Source organism: Tupaia chinensis, unplaced genomic scaffold (assembly GCF_000334495.1).
Source record: "Tupaia chinensis unplaced genomic scaffold, TupChi_1.0 Scaffold000118_1, whole genome shotgun sequence".
Taxonomy (NCBI): Eukaryota; Metazoa; Chordata; class Mammalia; order Scandentia; family Tupaiidae; genus Tupaia; species Tupaia belangeri.
In genome coordinates this window covers 1219715-1237372 of record NW_006159584.1, presented here as the reverse complement: position 1 = coordinate 1237372, position 17658 = coordinate 1219715, and the positions used below count along the sequence as shown (strand labels likewise).

Here is a 17658-nt window from a genome sequence, read left to right as displayed (position 1 = left end):
ACCTCTCTGAGTATAATTTACTATTTTTGCAATGTCCCAAGATCATCTTAGCCAGCTGCTTTTTATATTCTCTGAATACAACTTTATGCATTTTCTTCCTTCAGTCTCTGGCTGTGATAGCTAACTTATTTTTTTGCTGCACCTTTCTCAGCTTTTTTCCTCCCAGTTTATAGTTTCTGATATGCTGGTGGAAAATTTGTGAGTTTTGTTTGTTTGTTTGTTGTTATTGAAAAAATGATTAAGCCTGAGATGGGATTGCATACACGGATTCTCGCAAAAGCTTTGTGATTTTTACAAGTTTTTTTTTATCTCTATTGGGATCTGAACACACTTCTAAAATTCAGAATTTAGTAGAATAATATCCTGATACATGAGATGTCTCTGTATTTTAATGTACACTTTTGACAGGGAAATATGCCAAATATTACAAACTACTTAGCAGATGTATTTTGGAAATTTCAACTTGATCATTTCAGTAAAACATCCATAAGGTTAATCTATCCTTTAATTAATGGCGATAGTATAAAGATAAGCAGTATTTATTTACACAGGGTAATAAAATCAACTATCTGGTCAATATATTTTGGGGCAAAGTAAATAAATAAATATGGACCAATTGAAAAGTTACTTTAAATAGGACTTTGACCATTCTATGAATCCCTGACTCAGGATATAAATTGCACAACCCAGGGGAAATATCCAAGTATGTTTAATCATAAGAATACTTCATATAAGTGGGTCTTTATAAAGGTTTATAAAAATATTGGTGATTATTTTTTCTAGAAAGGCATAGGGATTTTTTGTTTTAAATCTACATCAGCTTTCAAATAGGCAGAAAAAATTGCAGATCTTAGCTGGTTCTGACGAGAGCAGAGTAATACAACTAAAATAGCGCTTAAACGTGTTTAGAGAAGAAGGTCTTGTGGGCATTAAAGGAAAGGGAGGAAGAATGAGAAAATCCAGTCAATGTAACAAGGAACATTTGTGACTCAATGACTATCAAAATGTAGATGCTAATCTCTCTCTCTAGACTAGTCTTTTTCTTCAATTACAGACTCTGAGAGTTGTCATAGAATTACAACTGTAAGTTGGCCAATAACTTTTTAAAACATAGAAAAAATTTGCCTTGAATTTTATATGCAATACATCATTTATTATTAGTCCACATTGTTAGCAGGGATATTAAAAGATATTATTTACCCACATTGGTTCTTCCAAATGGGATATGGTAGCTACTATGAACATATTATTAATAGGATTTATGTGTCATAGAGGCAGAAATAATTAAATGTCAATTCTTGAGGAAAGACATTGTCTTTAATTTCATGAACCTTTCATTTTCTCTTGTTCTGCTTCACATTCTGCACTTTATGCCATAAGTGGGACTTATATTCCATGCCAATTAATTAGTAAAATAGGCAACTGCTAATAATAGTCTATTCTCAGGGCAGATACCTATTGGTGCCTGCAAATAACAGCGATACGGCTGAGGGGTAGGTTCAAACTAATAATGAGGACTCTATTTTTATTGATACTTCCTCCCTATTCTCAAATGAAATATGAATTCCTTTGTTCTAATTTTCTTATTTTGACATTAGTTGACCTTTACCTCTATAATAACACTTTTTACTTTTAGATTGGCATTATTGCATTGCAATCTACGTTAAGCTTATGGTAAGTTAAGCACATGTACGGAAGACTTGAACATTGTCTCTAGTTTGAAAAATCAACAGTCACTGCTTTCCCAATTTCTTTATACAAACACCTGTTCTTCCATAACAAATATTATGTTACTATATGAAGAATCCGAATTGGAAAGTTTAAGTTAAAACGCATTGTTATTCACTACACAATGTTTCAAAAATAAATTTCCATTTGAAAAAATGATTTCTCATTATTCCGTCAAGTGGGGATAAAAATCAGTAACTATTTTCCCATTTACATGTTTAGTATTTCAGTTTGATAATAAAAAGAAAAGCCTGATAGGAAAACTCTTATCTTAGAATAATGTGGAGAGCAGAAGTGTATTTTAAACCTATCTATTCTTTTCTCATTTCAGTCACATATGTATGCCAAAAAGTTCTAAGAGGGGTGACTGTGTTTCCTAACATGTCTATTTATTTAAAAAAAATTATAATCCCACAGTGCAGTCTTTACAAATAATCAGTTATGTTCATGGAAATGCTAAGACAGCATGAATATATCAACAGAGCAGTCACATGAAGTTTTGTCAGGTGTCTTTTGACATGGTTGGGTCTGAGGTTTCAGGGTCTTATCATTTATGTATCTATTATCCATTGGGTTGTTAGAAAAGTCATGATGCTTTCTTACATAGAAAAGCATGTCACTATTTGTTTAACAACCCGATACCTATCATTATATATCTGTCTACAAGGTTCTCATATTTCCCTGACCACATGCAGTTTAATTTTCTCTCTCTCTTTCTTTCTTCCTGTTTTCTTTCTTTTTTTTTTTTTTTTTTTTTTTTTTTTTTTTTTTTTTTTTTTTTGTCAGAGGGCATGTGCTTTCACCAGAGAGAGACAGAGAGAGAGAAACAAAGCACCTCTCCATGGTCACACCAAAATCCCTTCCCCTCCATTTCTTCCTCCTCTTGGGACTTTGTGCACACGTGCCCATTGTGTGAGTTCGTTTGTTATTTTAAAGAATTATTTATTTTTGCTATAGGGTGCATGTTCTCTCCAGAAAGACAGAGAGACAGAAAGCGAGAAATCACCCCCCGGAGGATGTCCACATTGCAATCCCTTCTCCTCCTTTCTCCTTTCAGGATCTTGGGTGCACACGCACACAGTGTGAATTTTAAGCCACTGGGTCCGGGACTTGGACCACGGTCGACTACATGGGAGTCCGGCAACATAGCCATTAAACCAACTGCTGGTCCCCCATTGTGTTCTTCAAGCCACCAGACTAGGATTTGAAGCACTCATTCAGCCATGTAGGTCCCAGCTCCCTCAACCATAGAGGTGGTCCTTGCTTAACTTTCTTTTTTTTCCCTTTTTTTTTTTTTTTTGAGAGGTTTTTGCTATAGGGCACGTGCGCTCACCAGACAGAGAAAGATGGAGAGACAGGAAGCAAGAAATCATCCCCCAGAGGGGATATCCACACCGCAATCCCTTCTCCTCTATTCTCCTCTTGGGATCTTGGGCACGCATGCACACGCACCCAGCGTGAGTTTAAGCCACCGGGTCCGGGACTCAAACCACAGTCAACTACGTGGGAGTCCAGCAACATAACCATTACACTAACTGCTGGTCCCAATCCTTGCTTAACTTTCTAATGCAGCTGAAGATACAACAATTTCCATTATCTATTCTCACAATCAGGATTGGGAGGGATGAATTTTCCAGAGCCACAATTTGAACACAGAAATATTGACCCTTTGCCCTTCTGTTCTACCTGCTGTAGACCAGAAGTTGATACATTCCCTTATTTCCAGTGCCCAGCACATATCCTTGCATAAACAACAGCTGTTGAGAAACATGTTACATTCAATAGAATAAATTAATTCTAGCCCCATCACCGTATAACCTTGACCACATCATTATGTAATTTATCACACGAGAAAATGACAATAATAATGTCTACATCAGTTAAAAGATAAAATCAAGTATTTGAGCATTTTTTATCATCTCTGCAATGGCATAGGTAGAGAATAAAAGAGCACAAAGTTGCTTTCTTATTCTTCACGGATCTGGCCAGATCCTAATATGCTTTATTGGCTAAATACCAATGTACATTTTACTGATCTGTTTAACAAAGAAGATGAAGTTATAAAAAAATTTGTTTTCCTTCCATGGTACTAATGAAAGTGTATGATTTTAAGGAGGAATAAAAGTGCCCCATAGTATTTTTTTAATCTTCTGCATTTGCCTGCATAGTTAAAAAAGAAAGCACTGTTAGTACCACAAAAATCATGGGCTACAAGGACAACAGTTCAGCTCTTTGATCTATGAACACAGGAATACTTAGACAGCTACCTAAAATATGTCACATCTCAATTTAAATATTCACCCTAAATACACCATTAATGTAATCTCTGAATTAACAGTAGCCCCTCATGAAAAAGACGAGGTTTATGTTAACATCTAGTGTTGCCTAGCTGATTGGTCTTTCCTCCTAACCACAATGGCATGTTTTATATGATGATAACACTGACAGAGGAGGTTTGGAATCATCAATATCAGTGAATTTATATGCCTTTACCCTCTTTACTTTCCATTCCTCATCAGATTTCTCTATGTTAATATCTTCTATAAATCATTCTGTATTATCTTACCTTTTAAAAATCAGCTATCCTAGCTGATTGGTCTTTCCTCCTAACCACAATGGCATGTTTTATATGATGATAACACTGACAGAGGAGGTTTGGAATCATCAATATCAGTGAATTTATATGCCTTTACCCTCTTTACTTTCCATTCCTCATCAGATTTCTCTATGTTAATATCTTCTATAAATCATTCTGTATTATCTTACCTTTTAAAAATCAGCTATCCTCCAATGAAGACTAAAGAAAAAAATTTAGCTAGTTTATATATATATATATATATATATATATACTGTGTGTGTGTGTATAATCGCCATGCCACCGACTACGTGTGTATATCTATATGTATATATAATTCTTTTTTTACTCTTATTATATTGGTCCCATCCTAAACTCTCTAGTTCAGTTTCCATAACTATAAAATTATTTTGGATCTAAGTATCCTAGGGGCTTTTTAAGTTGAAGTTAAAATATGGGAGGGAGTGACCAGCAGTTAGTATAATGGCTATGTCACTGGACTCTCATGTAGTCAACCGCAGTTCGCGTCCAGACCTGGTGGCTTAAAACTCATGCCCGGCGCATGTGCATGCGTATCCAAGATCCCTAGAGGATAATGGAGGAGAAGGGATTGTGGCATGGCCATCCCCCCTGGGTGGGGTGATTTATCACTATCTCTCTGTCTCTCTCTGTCTATCTGGCGAGCACACACACCCTATAGCAAAAAAAAAAATACCTCTCCAAAAAAAAAATATATATATATATGGGAGGGGGACCAATAGGTGGCATGGTGGTTAAGGTGCTGGACTCCCACATGGCCAATCACATTTCAAATCCCAGACCTGGCAGCTTGCTTTTTCACTTTTTCTCTCATGTGTCCCTACAGCACAGTTTTAAAAAATAATAATAAATAAAAAATAAAATTCTAAAAAAAAATGGGTGCAATATTATCTTGAAAGGAGCACTATTTGTAGGTAGCACTATGGTTTACAGCATGGTGCTCATCTTGTCTGTGTTATTTACTTACACCTCATTTTGGAACAAAATGATCTTAGGTCATTTATAAAAATGCATAGCTTACAAGAGGAAAATAAGGTTGTAAGAATGAGACAAAAGGAAAAAAAGGAGAAGTATAAATGTAGGGCTTAGATTATTATCTAGACGTATTTGCCCATGGTTTTACACATTAGTTGCATAGGCCACAAATGGAGCTCTAATCTCTCCAGCTGTCAGATCAAAAAGGAAAATAGGATTGGTTACAAGATTCATAGCATGCATAAAGTTAAAAAGCAATTATTGAAGAGAAGTAAGCTTTGCCTATTACCTATACCAGAGAGAACTTTTTTCTAAAGGTCTTTATAAAAAGTACACTATATTATATATTGGCTCAGTTGTAGTCATTTGAATTTTATCTCTTCTCTTCTGAATTTCTTCAAGCATAGTTTGCAGACATCAGCCTTTCCTCCAGAAGATCTTCAATGGTCTTAAGTCACTGACTCTGTCACCCTGTTATCAATGTTTTCTGCAATGACTGCTGGAAAGATAGATTGCCCGAATATTTTCTACTTTCCCTAGCATTCTTTCTTGCCAACAGATTTATATTAATCCCACTTTAATTAAGTCATTAATCAAAGGCTGAGTTGTAAAGGTCTGCAATTTTCACAGCTCTATAGCTGTGCTGTTTGCTGATGATGGTGTATGTAAACATGGACTTATTTCTTCAGAATACAGATGTGTATGAGTTTTCTTCCCCCTGGAAGCTCTACCCTGATTTTAGGGAAAATTTTGTACACCAATGAAATTTTCTTTTAGTAAGCTGGGAAAAATATGAATAGTTGGAAATCATTTTAATGACCTACCTAATTTAGCCTAGTTCTGTTTAGAATATGAGTGTTTTATACTCATGTATTTGAACATACAGACATATTAAGTTTTATTTTCAATAATATACTAAAGAAATCAGCTCACCGGAATTATAAAGTGAAACAAAACAAATAAAAAACTTGTTTCCAGAACCAGCAGGTAGCACAATGGATACATTGCTGAACTCCCACATGACAGACCATCGTTCATGTCCAGTACTTGGTGGCTTGAAATTCAAGCCAGGTGCATGTGCATTCATGCCCCAAATCCTGAGAGGAGAATAAAGATGGGATTGTGCATGGCCACCACTACCCCCCAGGGGATGATATTTTGCTTTCTGTCTCTCTGGTGAACCCACGTGCCCTATAGCAAAAATCTCTCAAAAATTTTTGTTGTTGTTTCCATAAGTACTCCCACTTTAGTCAATTCCAAGCCACTGGTGGCTTAATCAGCTTGTCAAACTCTTAAACATTGACTGACTCTTACAAACTAGTATGAATTTGGTTTCCAGGTGTGCTAGTGTAATTATTAGTAACAGCTGCTTTCTCTCCCACAAAAAGGCAGCTGACACTTTCTCTGGATGTCAATAAAGGTTCTTGAAGACAAATGTCTGAGGAAGAGTGGGAAGTAGTCAGACAAGTCCTTTTACACAACAGGAGAAGAAGAGAGGCCCAGAGACTTTGAAAGAATGACAGTCAACCAGTCAACCAAAAACACTTTGGTTGTGCAAAGTCTAGAAATAGAAGAGAATGAAATTATATATATATATATATATTTAAAACCAGCACCAATTCAATCTCACATTTTTACAAAATTCAGCGAAGCAGGGTGGAGTCAGGAAATGGAAAGAGAATCTAGATATTAGACAAAAATTAAACTTTTGTTTTATAAATGGACAATAGGCAATTATTTTTTTAAAAAAAATTTAAGCAGAGGAGTGGATCACTTAAGAAATTCTTTATATAAAATAGACAAGATTCATAAGGAAAAGTTTATGTATAATAGAAATAGTGCTGTGGTGTTGCTTAAGACACTGGACTCCCACATAGTCATGTGGGTTTTATTTTTAGGTTTTTGATGTTTGTTTTTTTGTTGTTGTTGGTTTTGTTTTTGTTTGTTTGTTTGTTTGTTTTGCTATAGTGCAAATGTGCTCACCGGAGAGACAGAAAGAGACAGAGAGACACAGAAGAGAGAGACAGAAAGAGATAGAGAGACAGAAGCAAGAAATCGCCTCCCAGGGTTATGGCCACACCACAGTCCCTTCTTCTCTTGGGATCTTGAGTGTGCAGGTACACACACCCTGCATAGTTTTAAGCCGCCAGATCTGGAATTCCAACTGTCGTCAATTACGTGAGAGTCTAGTGATGCAACCATTATCATAATAATGCCATTTACTGGTCCCATGGTCAACTGTGGTTTGAGTCTCAGTCTCTCTCTGTTCATTACAAATGTTCTTTAGCAAATGAAAAATATAATAATAAATACAATTAAAGAATGTTTTAAAAAGAAAAGAAAGAAAGAGGAAAATATTTCACAGTACAAGGCCTGGATTCAAACTATCCCATTAAATACACTAATGGGCCCTTCTATTAAGTCCAAGGACCATTTCTCAGTGTTATTTTTCTACTCTTCTTTTCCTACCCATTCTTATACTGAGTTTTTCCTCTATTTCATCTCTCACCATCATTGGGACCTATCAGTCTTCCCAGACCTTCTCATTTTCACATCTTAAGGAAAAGTGAACTTGAATGATTTTTGAAAATATTAATGAACATTTATTTGTATATAGTTCATGATTTCTCATAGTCTACTTAACTACCCAGTAGAGAAGCAGCATAGCATAGTAATTAACCTTAGATTTGCACTAGGCTACATAAATCCAAGTCCTACCTATGACACTAGCAAATCCTTTATAAGTAGAGTGGGGATAATAATAATGCTTATCTTGTGCGTTGTTTTGAGGTAAATTTTTAAAAGTGCTTTTAGAACCATCCTGGCATGTAGTAGACAACATAAATGAAACAAAGGGACATTTACAGGAGGGAAATCTATTTGAGAAGGAAAGGGTTAGGCAGAAAGAGTATATCATCTAGACAGGAAGAAAAAGTAGAAAACTTATTGCATCTCTTGGTGGATTGTGAGAAGGAAGTGATGACATCTATGTACTGAAGTTGTCCCTCTCCTTCCCTACCCTTGTCCCCATGTCTTTATGGTGAAGCAAGTTACAACACTAGTTTTGTTTTTATTTTTGTTTTAGTCTGAGCCCTTGTTTGAGGCCTTGCGAACTTTTTCACAGGGTTCTTTATTCCCATATGGACAAGAGGACCAGAGTAAATCAATAGTTACATAGGCAGATGGAGGCCTGAGTTAGCCCCTGAGAGTACACTCTCAGTAACACCCTATAGAGAAGACAGGCAGATGTTCCCACAAGTTCTCTGTAAGAATGTGGAAAGGGTGAAAATGTGAAGGCTACAACAATAGGAGGCCGTAAGTTTGGTTAGTATGGCAAGGCTCAAGTTTTGCAAAAAAGGAAAGGGGCAGATAGCAAATGTTGCAGAGGCTTCCAGGGAGGTGTAATGCTGGCAGCAACTAAAGTAATACCTGAGTAAGAAGGAAAGGCCATGAGATCTAGACAAAACTGAGCAAGCAGGTCACAGTTACCAAGTCAAATGATACATAAGAAAGCTCTTGTAAACTGTGAAACAGAACATTAATTACTATTAATTAAAACCAAATGAAACACAAATACATTGCCATACATTGCTCTGGGGTGATAACATTGATTGGAAATGTCAACTTTAATCTCTCTCCTGAGATAAACTGTCATATATTGCGAAATGTCAACTTTAATCTCTCTCCTGAGATATTCTGTCATATATTGATAAAATAAATGGGGTATTGATACACCCCAACTCACCTGGGGTCGTCTATGATTATGCTGACTAGTATTAGTAACTGTTCACATGTTTCTGCTCACGTTGACTAGAGAGTAAGGGTTATATTCAGAACATACAAATAGCATTGTCATCTCGCAACATGTAGTCCTTGATGGGAACTAGCCTTAATCCCCTTAGATGACCACAGCACATCCTGCCTTCCAGAGTGTAGTCATAATCCACCATCATAAAGTGGCTTTGTTATTATTACACATTGTTTACTTTTTTCCATGTTCTTGCCAAAGGTTATGTACGTTTACCAGAGAGAGACAAAGACAGTGAGAAGGAAAGGGAGAAATTACCACCCAGGGGCATGGCCATACTACAATCCCCTTTCTCCCATTCTCTCTTTGGTATCGGGGCATACACTCAGTTGCACCCTATGCAATTTTTTTTTCTTTTTTTATTTTTCTTTTTCTTTCTTTTTTTTCTTTCTTTTTTTAATTTTTTCCAGGGGAGAGCAAGCTTTTTTTTTTTTTTTTTCCAGGGGAGAGCATGAACGCAGTCCCCCACTATCACAAATTATGCAGTCAAGTTTCCCACATTTGGGGAAATTGCAGGGGTCAGCACATCCAGAGTGCAATGGATAAGCCTCACCCTGGGGAAACCACCTTCATGATCATGGTATCTCCCCTGTCAGGTAAGTATACACCCTATGCAATTTTCAAGCCACTGAGTCTGAGACTCAAATTGTGGTGAAACTTGTGGGAATCCAGTGCAGGAAACATTGACCTTGTCCATTCCTGACAGGTTGATCACATCAGATTTTTACCTCCTTCTAAGTTCTATAGATGGGGTCTATCCACTATTGATATTTTTTGGCATAAAATTGATGCTTCCTAACAGCCACAGATATCTGGAACTATTGAGCATTGGGATGATCTCATCAAAAAATCAACTAAAAATATTTCTAACATTCCCTCTTTCACCTTCTCATGGTTCACCTATCTTAATAAGATAGTTTGGTCACTAACTACACCTTGTCCCCAAAAAGTGTCATCTCTTGGTTGCTTTCTGAGTAATTAAAAAAAGTAATGTTGGAGACTAAATGTCTATTTAAATTTGGGGATTTTGCCTTGCCAATTCTTGAATTTTCTGTTTCCTTCTTTCTTCTGAATATAACCCCAGATTTGCCGGATTTGACACTCTACGGGTAGCAAGGTGATCATAAGGAGTCTGGGAGATTCACATTTTATTCCAATTCTGCCATTTGTATTAAAAACACCCTTGTTCTTCTTTTCCTGACTCTTCTAGATGAAAAGTCAGATGAAATTAGAAGATAATTAGAGAAAAGATTAAATTATCAATCCTAAAATGAGACACCAATTTTGTGGTGTGAAGGGAGAATAAAAAAATCCTACAACCTAAGTTTAGAACCTATGAGTTAAAAGGGTATGTGTGTGAGGAACATCATTGACAAAGTAAACTGTAACTCTTTCTAAAAATCTGATCTGCTACTGGGATTTGACCTATCATTGAACCACAAAAACAGAAAATAAATGTGAATATGGCTGGTCTTAAATTATTCTGTTCTTCCTGAAACCACACATGACAACTAAGTGTATAATGTCTTGGTGAAGTTTATGTGTCTTCATCAAATCCATGAGATAATGGATCAAACAAACATAACAAATCTCAAAATTATTTGTGTCCCTTTGGGTTATGTATTTCTATGTGGGTACAATAGTTTTTGTCCCTTAAAATCCATGTGTTGAAAGTTGGTGTCCTTTGTGACAATATTAGGAGGGTAAAACTTTATCTATAGTGTTAAGAGGTGGTAGAATCTTTGAGAGGTGATTAGGTTAGATAAAATCATTAGGATGGGGTCTTCATGATTGAATCCTGATGGATTTGTAAGAAGAGAAAATGAGTTAGGCATACACTGACAGACTCTAACTCTTAGTACATTACATCCTGTATTACCTCTAGAATCTCCAGAGAATCTCCCCAAGACCCTTATTGTCTGTGTACAATCCTTTGACTTTGGACTCCCAAACCAGAGCTGTATAAACCTTTATATATATACATTACTCAGTTATTGAGCAACAAAGAATGGACTAAAGGACTTGCAGGGGGCATAGTGGTTAATATGCTGGACTTCCATATGGTTGACTGCGGTTCAAGTCCCAGACTGGGCAACTTGAAAATCACACCAGGTACGTGTGTGTGTGTGTGTGTGTGTGTGTCCAAAATCTCAGGGTGAGAGTGGAGGAGAAAGTGTTGTGGTGTGGGACTGGAAGATGGTGTAATGGTTATGTTGCTAGACTTGCACATAGTCAACTGCACTTTGAGTCCTGGACTTAGTGGCCTAAAATTCATGCTAGGCACATTTGTATGAGTGCCCAGCTCCCAAGAGGAGAATGAAGGAGAAACAATTGTGGTGGCCATTCCCCCTGGAGGGTGATTTGTCGCTTTCTGTCTCTTTGTCTCTCCAGAGAGTGTATGAGTTCTATAGCATAAATCTGAGGGGAAAAAAAAAAAGAAAAAGAATTGTGATGTGACCATAACCCACTAGAGAGTTCTTTCTCCTTTTCTCTGTCTCTCTCCAGTAAGTGTACTTACCTATGGCAAAAAAAAGACTATAATAGTTGATATTGTTTATAATAATCAGAAAAAAAGTTTAAATATAAAAACAACATAAAGATACATTTAAAGAAGAATTGACTTAAAATAGCTTAAAAAGAATTTCTGAGTATTTAGGGAATGCTTTATGAATCTCTAGTATGGCTAATAGATTTTTTTCCCCTTAGTGTTTTATATATACATATTTATATGCACATATATATGTTATGTATATGTTTTATATATAACTATACATATAGATATACACGTACATTATATAACATATATATAACATAATACATTAAGTGTGAATATAAAATTGTCTAGGTTTTCAATTTCGGTCATTGTTCTCTGGAAGAAAAAAATAAAATAAGTCTTGTTCTTTATACTTTTATTCATTATAATTTAACTTTCACAGAATAAAGGTGCTAATGGATGCCTTAGGGAGTGCTGTTTTGGAAATAAACATATTTAATATTCTAATTAATGATCCGAAAGAGGAAAACCCTGGTCTTAAATGAAATACCTAGCATGACTAATTTGAAAGGTATTAAACATACCATTAGAAACAGATAAACATAACAAGTAACTTGGAAAAATATAAATAATTGAAACGAATTCACATTTTTCATGAAAAACTCAAGACAGTTTAAATAAAATGAAAATATTTTTTTCATTCCAGCAAAAGTAGCAAAGAATAATATGATCAGGAAATATCCTGTTATTCATAATTAGAGGTATTAAGATTCAATGTTAATATTTTTAGGTTTTGAGTTATGTAGTTTGAAACAGTAAAAAAGAATTTTGTTTGTAATCTTGATTTTCATGAGATTGTTCAAATAGAATAAAATGCTCACCCATAGGGGAAAAAAAAAAATTACCAGGCATGGACATCTGGTAAACCCCATAGAGTCTCTGGCAGAGGTTGAGGGAAAAGAGTATGGATTCTGCTCTTTAGAAGAAAGGTAAGTAGGTTGAGGCTGCTAGAAGCTGCAGGAAAGCTGAAGGGCCGACAATCTAGAGTGCTGCTAGTTATGAAGCTATTGAGCAGATGTGATTTTGTTATAGAGGCTCAGAGAATAGAATTATAAAGCATTAATGGGAAGAATCTGCTCTGCTCAAAAAATGTTGGTAATTGTTATGATTTTACAAAATAAATTTGGTTTATACACTTTGGAAGGTTTCTGAAAACAAATCACTAAAAAGAGATGAGGAATGTGGAGAAAACAAGCTCTTCTGACTTGGCTCTGATATTCAAACAGAGGCTTCTGATTAACCTTGAGAGGCCTATCAATATTGTCATCTGTCTGAAATTTATGTTTTTAACATTTTTATTCTGTTTCCAAATAAATTATTCAATCTTACATATTTAGCCATCATTTTAGATTTACGTGGCTTAACCCAAATTCTTATGTCAATGTAATCATATTATTTCCTTCCCAGTTGAAAAGAAAAAAAAGATGTGTAAAATTAATAAATAAAATTTTATTATTGAGATGATGTGACTGTAAAAACTGCAGAGATAAATTCTATTTATTCTCTCTTTCATATTGTTTTTTAATGACAGTACTTTTCACCTTCACCAATCACACTCCAAAATCTACTTGACCTGAACAACATGCATATTTATTATCTGGGATCCATCATTTCGGTGACATTGATGGATAGATTTATAGGTAAACTGTCACATATATGTTGTGTGCTTGATGAAGTACTTGGGTTTCTTGCCTGAGAACAATTCAGTTGAACATATATTTTATTAAAATAAGCCATTGACTTTTGAATGATCCTTCTCTCACACAGAGAATCACACCACTGCCTGGGCCATACACTTTATCATCACAGCAGCAATATATTCATAACTGAAGATGAACTCACTTATAATAATAAATATTGTTGCTTTAAAGCCTTCAGATTATCTTGAAACTATTCACTGATATGTTTGTTGTAGAAAAGGTGGGGATCTGAAGATGGTACTTTTTTAGGTTTTATTTATTATTTATTCCATGGGCATGCAAGAGAGAGATGGAGAGATAGGCAGTAATTCCAACAGGGTCCCAAAGCTACAGTCCACCCTCACATTTCAGCCAGCCCAAGATCATGGGTACATAGTTCCTGAGGCCCACAGGGAAGCCTATGGACTTGAACGGAGAACTCTCTCATAAGAAACTGCCTCACACAGCACCATGTTCTAACACCTTGTTTTACCTGTACCACTGTCTGTTCCCCTGAAAGTGGAACTTCTTTTTCACAAGTGAAAGAACTTTTTTTTCACAAGTGAAACCAATTGGTTTCATTTATGGTGCCAGGATGGCTTCCTGGATACCAACCTTTGAATAGAACATGGGCACAAAGATTCCAGCAAAATTCTGGAGAGATTTTTGCCATAGGACACGTGCACTCGCCAGACAGAGAGAGACAGAGAGACAGAAAGCAAGAAATCGCTCCCCAGGGGGGAGGATGACCATGCCTCAATCCCTTCTCCTCCATTCTCCTCTCAGGATCTTGGGCATGCACGCACACACGCCCGGCATGAATTTTAAGCCACCGGGTCCGGAACGCGAACCATGGTTGACTACATGGGAGTCCAATGACATAGCCATTATGCTAACTGCTGGTCCCAGGATTCCAGCAAAATTCTGAAACTTGGTTGCTTATTTTTTTCTTTCCACAAAGTATTTATCTAAGTTATTAATACATATTACAATACATTTTCTATTCATGATTCTCCTGTTTCAATGAGCCATCTCATTATTTTTCTCTCTACTCAACTCCACTCAGGATTAGTTTGCTTCTATAGTTATACATGTATTTTGTTTTGTTGATTTTTAGTCTGTTTAGATTTTTGCTATAGAGTAATCTTGCTTGCTAGAGAGAGGAAAAGTGAGAAAACACCTCCCTGGGGCGAGGAAGAAAGGCCATACACCAATCTCTTCTCCATTCTTCTCCTGGGATTTTGGTTATGTACTCCCACACACTCAGCATGAATTTGAAGTCACCAGGGCCAGGGCTTGAATTGCTGTTGGCCATGTGGTCCTCCAGCACCTTAAACACCACAAGACCTGTGGGTCCCATAGTGTATGTGTTAGTCTACTTTTCTGCCACTAACAACTGAATATCAGACTGGGTAATTTATAAAGAATAGACATTTATTTGGCTGTTTTGGAGATCTGAGAACAATGAGTCACATGTGTTGAGGGTTTCCCTGTTGATGAAGATTCTCTGCAGAGTTCTGAGATGGTACAGGGTATCACATGGCAAGATCGTGCTTCTGTGTGTATGTTCACATCTACACATCTATGTCTCTTTTGCTCTTCTTATAAACCCACCAGGATTCAATTATGAGAGTCCCTCCCCATCCTTATGACTTTAGCTAATCCTAATTTCCCCAAAGCCCCATATTTTTACACTACAAATTAGAATACCTTAATCTGATAATAGCCAAATTTTAATACATGAATTTTAGGGGACGTATTCAAACCATAGCAGTGTTATTTATAAAATGTTCTGCCTTTTAAGATATAATAGCATTTCTCTTTATTTTATTTATTCATTCATTTTAACATCACTGTTATAGATCCTGCCTTTCTCCTCCCCTCAGGCCTCCAGATTCTAATGCTTTAAGATTAATTATGTTGTAGTAAATTTAATTATTAAATTAAATCATCACTTATAATAACTGTCACTTACTGGATATATAATAAGTTGCCAGTCATTACATATTAAACTACACAATCTTGGGGGCAATATGTGGCATGGTGGTTAAGGCACTGGACTCCCACAAAGTCAACTTCAGTTCAAGTACCAGACCCAGCAGCTTGAAAATCACACTAAGAGTGGTACCAGCAGTTAGCGTAATTACTATATTGCTGGGCTCCCATGTAGTTGACTGCAATTTGAGTCCCGGACACCAGTGGCTTAAAACTCATGCCAGGCGTATGTGCATGTGTGCCCAAGATCCCAAGAGGCTTCCTTTGCCAATAAGAAACACATGCAACACACAACCATAACAACTCTTTGAACATGTTATCTTTATTGTTTCTATTTTACAAATGGGAGCTAACAGAGTCACACAGTTTCTCACTCAATATTATCCACTTACTGAGAGGTTAATAAAATGATTTGGAAGCCCATGGTCTGAATGCAGAATCTGAATTTATTCATTTTGCTAATATGGAAGAAATATGGCCCCAGCCAGTGTGGGAAAGGAGTATCCTTGAACACAATCTCACAGTTATATGATGTTAGTTCAGAGAACCATCTGCATTTTGGGTCATCTGTAGTACCTATCCAATTTCTGTTCTGAGACAGGCTTTCAGCAAGATATTCATTATCACATAGACCCAGCTCTACATACTTTTGTCCATGAGAGAAGAAGATGCCATATTTTTGTGCTGATTAGATATACTATAGAAAGAAAAAATTTTATTACTAATAATATAAATATAATATTTATAAAAGATTTATTTTACAAACTTCAAGAAATTTCTATAGTTCTGGGACAAGCAGTTAGTGTAATGGCTATGTCACTAGACTCCCACGTAGTCAACTGTGGTTCGAGTCCTGGACCCAGTGGCTTAAACTCACACCGGGCGCGTGTGCGTGCGTGCCCAAGATCCCGAGAGGAGAACGGAGGAGAAGGGATTGTGGCGTGGTCATCATCCCCCCGGGGGGTGATTTCTTGCTTTCTGTCTCTCTGTCTCTCTGTCTGTGTGGCGAGCGCACGCACCCTAAAGCAAAAACCTCTCAAAAAAAAAAAAAAGAAAAAAAGAAAAGAAAAATTTCTGTAGTTCTGTGACTTGCTATTTTACATCATCTAGACTAGGAAAAGAGCAACCTATTTATAGAGGCTAGTTATGCTCAGGCTGATCTCATGAAATGTAAATAAATTAATTGTCTACTTTGGTCTTTCGTTCCTTTTGCATATGGTCATTTACACTCCATTAGGAAATGTGTTAGATACATCTTTTCACACACTGTCAGGTAAGATTATGGCAAACGACATATACATCTTCAATGCAGCAGTTTTGCAAATTGCTTTGTGGCAACTGGGATTCACACTGTTAGATTACGCATTCACACATAAGCAAGCAGGAATAAACCCAGGGACGGAAGATAGTCACTATTAGACCCTCCAACAAGCTTGGAGCTTACATGTCTACTGTGGCCCAAATGGCAAGCTAAAACTTAATCTTTTGATTTCACGTTGGAAAATGAGGCTGAAATAATCAGCCAATTGGAAGAACAAGAGTAAATATTTATTGATTTATTATACACAAGGTTCTTTATTACACAACTAGAAATTTAAAAGGTACTCATGGGCTGGCTCCGTGGCCTGATAGTTAAGGGAACCAGATCCCACATAGCCAACAGTACATTCAAGCCGCAGTTCTAGTTCTAGTGGCTTGGAAAACATACGGGGCTTGTGTATGTACATGTCCAAAATCCTGACAGGATGGAGAAGTGGAGGAGAAAGGATTATGGTGTGACCATGACCCATTAAGAGGTGCTTTCTCCCTCTCCCTCTCTTTGTCTCTCTGACTCTGGAGGCTACACATGCCCTCTGGCAAAAGAAAAAAAAAAACATGCAGTGTTATAAACCTCTTTTTCTCTCCTTCAAGTCTTTAGCTACTCATGGGCATAAGGAGAATGTAGGCAACATTAGCCTTATCATTCCTACAGCTGGGCATCTAAGTGGAATATCTTTGCCATCTACAGTTGGCTGTATGTAGATACTTCTCAAGGTTCTATAGTTCGTTCACTCTAAAACATTTTTCCCGCACCCTATCAAGGAGAAGTTGGACAAAATCTCTGGAAAATTGTCATTTTCATTTATTTCCCATGTTGATATCTTTCTTCTTCCCATTCTCCTCTTACCTACATTTTTTAAAAGAATTATTTTATTTAACTTTATTTTTATTTATTTACTTATTTCAATTTGACCATAGAGGAAGAGAGAGAGAGAGAGAGAGAGGAAAAGAGAGAAAGCAAGCCACCCGGTCCGGGACCCGAACC

At 36.5% G+C, this 17658-nt stretch overlaps 1 non-coding gene and 1 pseudogene across 1 annotated transcript; one reads left to right on the top strand and one right to left on the bottom strand.

Annotated features, from left to right (window-relative positions):
• Positions 1 to 9565: 9565 nt before the first annotated feature.
• LOC114007079 (U1 spliceosomal RNA) lies at positions 9566 to 9729 on the bottom strand. Its single transcript, XR_003548735.1, has one exon. It is a non-coding gene; the product is annotated as a U1 spliceosomal RNA (small nuclear RNA).
• LOC102469654 (replication factor C subunit 3 pseudogene) overlaps positions 9664 to 17658 on the top strand; it is a 29361-nt pseudogene continuing 21366 nt past the window's right edge.